The sequence below is a fragment of the Humulus lupulus genome, chromosome 1 (assembly GCF_963169125.1).
Source record: "Humulus lupulus chromosome 1, drHumLupu1.1, whole genome shotgun sequence".
NCBI lineage: Eukaryota > Viridiplantae > Streptophyta > Magnoliopsida > Rosales > Cannabaceae > Humulus > Humulus lupulus.
Genome location: NC_084793.1, coordinates 143,382,735 through 143,388,820, shown reverse-complemented (window position 1 = coordinate 143,388,820; position 6,086 = coordinate 143,382,735).

The following is a 6,086-nucleotide window of genomic DNA, read 5'->3' as shown; positions in this document are numbered from 1 at the left end:
TCCCGGACCAACACGGCACTGGCTGCATCCTCTGTGACAGCTAGTTAGAGAAAAAGAGGCTCTCCTGCTTTTGGTTTGGATAGTACGGGTGGCTCGGCCAGATGTGCCTTTAGGTCGAGGAAAGCGCTTTCGCATTCTTCTGTCCATTCGAACTTCTTATTTCCTCGGAGCAGGTTGTAGAACGGCAAACACTTATCGATGGACTTGGAAATAAACCGATTGAGAGCTGCCATTCTTCCTGTCAGGCCTTGGACATCTTTGCACGACCTGGGAGAGGGAAGCTCGAGCAACGATCTGATCTTCTCAGGGTTTGCCTCGATTCCTCGGGTATTGACTATGAAACCCAGGAATTTTCCCGATGCGACTCCGAAAGTGCACTTCTGCAGATTTAGCCTCATGCCATACTCCCATAGGATCTTGAAGCATTCTTCCAGGTCGGAAACATGGTTATCGGCAGTCTATGACTTGACTAGCATGTCATCGACGTACACTACCATGTTTTTTTCGATCTGGTCTGCGAACATTCTATTCACCAACCTTTGATACGTAGCTCCGGCGTTCTTCAGCCCGAAGGGTATGACCTTGTAACAATAAACGTTAGTTGGGGTCATGAAACTGGTGTGCTCCTAGTCCGCCAGATTCATGGCGATCTGATTGTAGCTCGAGTACGCGTCCATAAAGGACATGAGCTCGTGCCCCGCCGTGGCATCCACCAACTGGTCAATCCTTGGCAATGGGAAGCAATCCTTGGGGCAGGCTTTATTCAGGTCGGAGAAGTCGATGCAGTTCCGCCATTTCCCGTTGGGCTTCGGGACTAGCACGGGGTTGGCGACCCAAATTGGAAACTTTGCTTCACAGATAAAGCCGCATTTTTTGAGCCGGGCCACCTCTTCCTCCAAGGCTTCAGCCCGGGTCGTTCCTAGGCGTCTCTGCTTCTGGGACTTTGCAGGAATGCTTTTATCCAGATGAAGTGTGTCCATGATGACAATCGGGCCGATTCCCACCATGTCCTCGTGTGACCACGCAAACACATCCAGGTTATCCCGCAGAAATCTGACCTCTCACTGCGGAGGTTTTTTCCGAGCTTGACCATCCGTGGTGGATTCTGCGGATCGATGTTTACTTCCTTGAGCTCCTCAATAGCTTGGAGCTCGGATCTGTCCTCGCCTATTTGGGGGTCGATATCCTCACTTAAGACGATATTTTCCCCTTCGGTGCTTTGAGGTTTTTCAATCTCAGGATCAGCTAAGGGTTCCTGAGATTCCTCTTCACCACCTTGGATGGCCATTGCCTGTTGCCCGGGTTTAGATTTTCCTTTCATGGAAATACTGTAGCATCCCCTGGCAGCGAGCTAATTGCCACGGACAGTGCATATTCCCGTGGAAGTAGGGAATTTCACCGCGAGGTGGCGAATGGAAGTGATGGCCTCAAAAGCTATGAGCGTAGGTCGTCCCAAAATTGTGTTGTATGCAGCAGAGCAGTCGATGACCACAAACTCGAGGAGTTTGGAGACTGTCCGAGATCCTTCCCCTAGGGTGATCACCAGCTCGATAGTTCCTATGGCCGCCGATCCTTCTCCCGAAAAACCATACAGCATCATGGAGGTCGCCTTCAGATTGGTGACGATCAAACCCATCTTCTCCAATGTGGACCGGAATAGGAGGTTCACAGAGCTCCCATTGTCGATCAGCACCCTCCTGACTCTCCGATTGGCGAGCTGAACTGCCACGACCAGAGGGTCATTGTGAGGGAATTGGACATGACCCGCATCTTCCTCTGTAAAAATGATCGGTTGCCTGTCCAATCGCTGCTGCTTTGGTTGACGCTGCTCCGGGACGAACTATACTCCGTTGTGTGCCTTAAGTTCGTTCACGTACCTCTTTTGGGCACCCCTGCTCGTGCCAGCCATATGCGGACCTCCAGAGCAGGTCGACTTGTTGGTACCCTGTTCCGCGCGTATTGAGCCAAGGGGCCGGCTCGGATGAGAGTCTCGATCTCATATTTTAGATGCCTACAATCATCAGTAATGTGGCCAACATCGTTGTGAAAACGACAAAACTTGGAGGTATCTCTCTTCCTCTTTTGGTGCTTTAACGGCTCGGGCCTCTTCCAGGGGAGGCGAGCAGAGTTAGCTAGGAAGATATTCTCCCTAGACTGGGTGAGCTCTGTATAAGTCGCGTAGACGGGCTTGAACTTGTCCACAGACTTATTCTTCTTTTGGCCGTGCTGGCTGCCTTCACCACTTCCCTTTCTTTTGCCTCCACCGAACTGGTTGTTCTGTGTGACGTTTTGGGTCGTTCCCACAACCTCCGTCCCTACTCCAGCGGGCTGATCAGGGACCTGGCTAGTTCCTGCAGCTTCGGCTTCGGCTTCCTCCAAGTTGATCCATTCCTGGGCCCTGTTGAGGAATTCGTTAACCGACCTGACTCCCTTTCTTTGTATATCTTTCCAGAGATCCCCTTCGACGAGGATTCCAGTTCTCATGGCCATGAGCTTGGAGCTATCATTCGCGTCTCTGGCCCGAGTAGCGACGTTCGCAAATCTGCTCAGGTAGGCCTTCAGAGTTTCGCCAGGCTGTTGCCTCACGTTAGCCAGAGAATCGGCCTGAACGCGGGCAGCCTGGGAGGCTCGGAATGCCCTTTTGAAATCTGCCGAGAAAGTCTTCCAGGAGCTGATTGATTGTCTTTTGCCTTGCTTGAACCACTGCCTAGCTGGTCCAGTCAAGGTGGAAGGAAAGATTAAACACCTCAGCTCGGGGCCAATGTTGTGGGCCATCATCAGGGTGTTAAATATCCCCAGATGATCCGATGGATCTCTGTCTCCATTGAACTTGGACAGGTGCGGCATACGGAAACTGGGTGGGTACGCCATTGCTGCTATGCTGGGAGCGAAGAGCTCCATCTCGTCCCCTGAATCATATTCATCTTTTTCTTTTTCTGACAGGAGCTTCCTCATCACCTCCTCCATCTGGGCCAGGCGCTCGAGGGTTTGGTCCTGATGTCCTTGGTTATTCCGGGGCTGTTCAACAGCTCTAGATCCATTGTACATATTTGGTGGGTTATTGCCCCTCCTATCTTGAGATAGGTTATTCGGGGCATTCCCGCCGTTACGTACTTCGGACAAGGCCCCCCCTGAGCGAGCATGGCTGTCTCCTCCTGCTGGCTCCCCTCTATGAGAGTTAAGGCAATCTCGTAGATCGCCTCCCCGAGTGGCTTGTGGGCTTTGTGCCAAACTTAGACATTGACGTAGGTCTCCGCCAGAAAGGTCACTCCGGCGACTGCCGGTCCAGTAGCTCCTGCTAGAGAGGCTCGGAGCTCGCCTTTGGTGCTGAGGATCTGGGCTTTCTCTCGGCGCCCTGCTACGTCGGGAAGGTCCGGCTGATGGTGGGTTTCTCCTGCTACTCCCATAGGCTGGGATATCTCGGACGGGCCGAGGAGGAGACAGATATCTGATTGGAGACGGAGGATTCCTGACCGGAGAGGCAATCCTGGTTCCGTCAGGACGTATCAAGTTCGGTGGGGGCCTTTCTGCCCTGCCAACCTGCTGGTCCCGCGCCTGGCGATCTGGACGAGGCGCAGGATGGTTGTTGGGGACGGGCTGATGCTGTGAGCCCTCCCCAGACCTCCTTCTGGAATTTCTTTGAGCTTCCTTGGGCGCGCTCGAGGCTGGTTCGCAGCTAGGAGTCAAAGTTCTGACCGAACGGCTGTACTGCTGTTGTCCGGCTCTAGGCATTTCTTCGAAGTTTGCCTCTCGATGGTGTGATGAAGGAGAGGAGTTGGCTGTCGGAAGTCTGTCTGAGCAGCTATGCCTGGACCGGTTACCTCGGCGAGACTTAGGAGCCTCGCCTTGCCTCTCTCTGACGTTAGCGTCGGTTGTGAGAGGAGGTAATCGGGCCAGCACATCCTTGATCTGCTGGTTAGCTATTGCTAGTTGGCTCCTCAGCTGAGCATTCTCCATCTCCACCGCAGTGTAATAACACGGGTTTGGATTAGGTGGCCGGGGCGCTGAACTTCCGGTGTCATCTTGGCCCGCCGGCTGTTTTCCTGGCCGCTGCTGGACTTCAAGAACTTGTTCACCAGGGATGGCAGTATGATGGGCAGGAGGCTCATCATACTGTTCTGTCTCGTTACCATGCCTGGATCGAGTAGTCACCATAGTTGGATGTTTGCGACAGCACTTATCGAACTTGCTCTCAATGAAAGCACCAAACTGTTGACGCGGTTCTTCGCCAACAGGCAATTAAGAAAAGAAGAGAAAGTGATTAGTGCTTAGGTTGAACCGAAACAGATATATGATCTTAGGAAATGAAATGGTGACTCAAAATACATTTTTTAAGTGGTTCAAAGGTTAAAATCCTTCTACTCCACTAGTCAGTATTATTGCTATATACTGGGTATTTGATTACAGGGTATTTCTTTACAATTGAAAATCCAACCTCTATTAACTCCAAGGTCTCCATATTTATAGGAGAAGGCACTTGGGAGTTGGTAAGAAGGTCATCCCGTGACCTTCTTACCTATCATGTTAACTCTGTGACATTCATGATTAATTCCTAAACCTGACACATAAGTGTGGTCAAATCAACAGGTAAGGAGATAATGGGCTGCACGGCCCAACCCAGTCGTGGGTGTCTGAATACGCACATTCCTGCTGCGTGTCCGAGAAGTCAGGGATATTTCAAACACGTGATGTCTGATATATGCACGTTTACCTTGCGTGGTTGACTTCATAAGAGGCCACAACTCCAACTCTAGCTCGTATCGCGAGCTGGATCTTCACTCGACCTGCGGCCTTCCAAGTCCAGGCTCAATCCTTAGGCAATCTCGGCGAACCCTTAGGTTACTCCGAGCTAAGGAGGTAGGACCTTACGATGGCAGCTCCGGTCCTGGGGATGTCTTCCTGGTAATCACGATTAGGCCGTACCTCAGCTCGCTAATCAGCCCGTGGGAAAATCAGGGCGTACACTAGCCTAGCCAAACAGGGAAAGCTAGGACCGATTCAAGGACAAGAGACATCCCAGCAATCCATATGTGCCTTGGCCAGAAGCTTCGACACAGAGAAATGAACTACACTGCCTTCAACCCAAAAAATTGGAGTAGACCAAGGGTGAGCTAATATAGTCTGTCCTGATGGAACAAGGATAGCTTCACCAATAAGGAATCCTCCATCACTGATTCGACATCCAACACCACCTTGCCCGCAAAGGAATGCTTCAGCTTGAGGGGATAGTAGGAGAAATCCTTCCCACTCAGAAGATGTTTATATCCCATAGTCTTGAACTAATTATCCAGGTCCCCAATCCCAGCCATGAGCTGTAAGCTTCGCGGATGGAGGCTACTGGACAAAGAGCCAATGCAGAGGCATGCGTGAGAGCAACCTGAGGAATCATTTAGGCTCCGTGCAAAGCCTTCGCTCTGATCCACATCCTAACCTGTCTAAGCATCTGGACTCACAAAGAGGACATCCAACTCACCATGATGTATTGGGTTACACTCAGGCTAGAGGAGATCTGTCTATTGTACATGACAATGGGAATGTCCTACCTAATTGAGCTCAAGCTTGGAGGGACTGTAACCCATCTAACACGTACAACACGATGGAAGCTAATAAATAGCTCCCGAATAACCTAGATTCCAAGGATCCAATCCTCGAGCGGCTGGCCCTAATGGAAGAACAGATGAAGAAACTCTTATCTGGAAAAGAAGTCGATGATTGTAATTTTGATGTGGAGCTCGAGCCTTTTGCTCCTAACATTATGGCAGCTCCATATCCTATTGGCTTTAGGATATCGACCATGCTCACGTATGATGGAACCACCGACTCGTCCAATCACCTCAGAACCTTCAATACGTTAATGATGGCCCACAATGTCGAGTTCGACGTGAGATGTATCCTGTTCCCAACAACGCTGGCTGGACTGGCAAAGTTATTGTTCAATAAGTACAAGAAACATTCAATCACCTCGTGGAAGAAACTGTCTTCTGTGTTTAAGATACAATTCCAAGCTATGAAGGAAGATCGTGTTGAGGCCAATTCATTGGCCAATATCAAACAGTAGCCCAGTGAATCCCTGAAGGAATATCTGA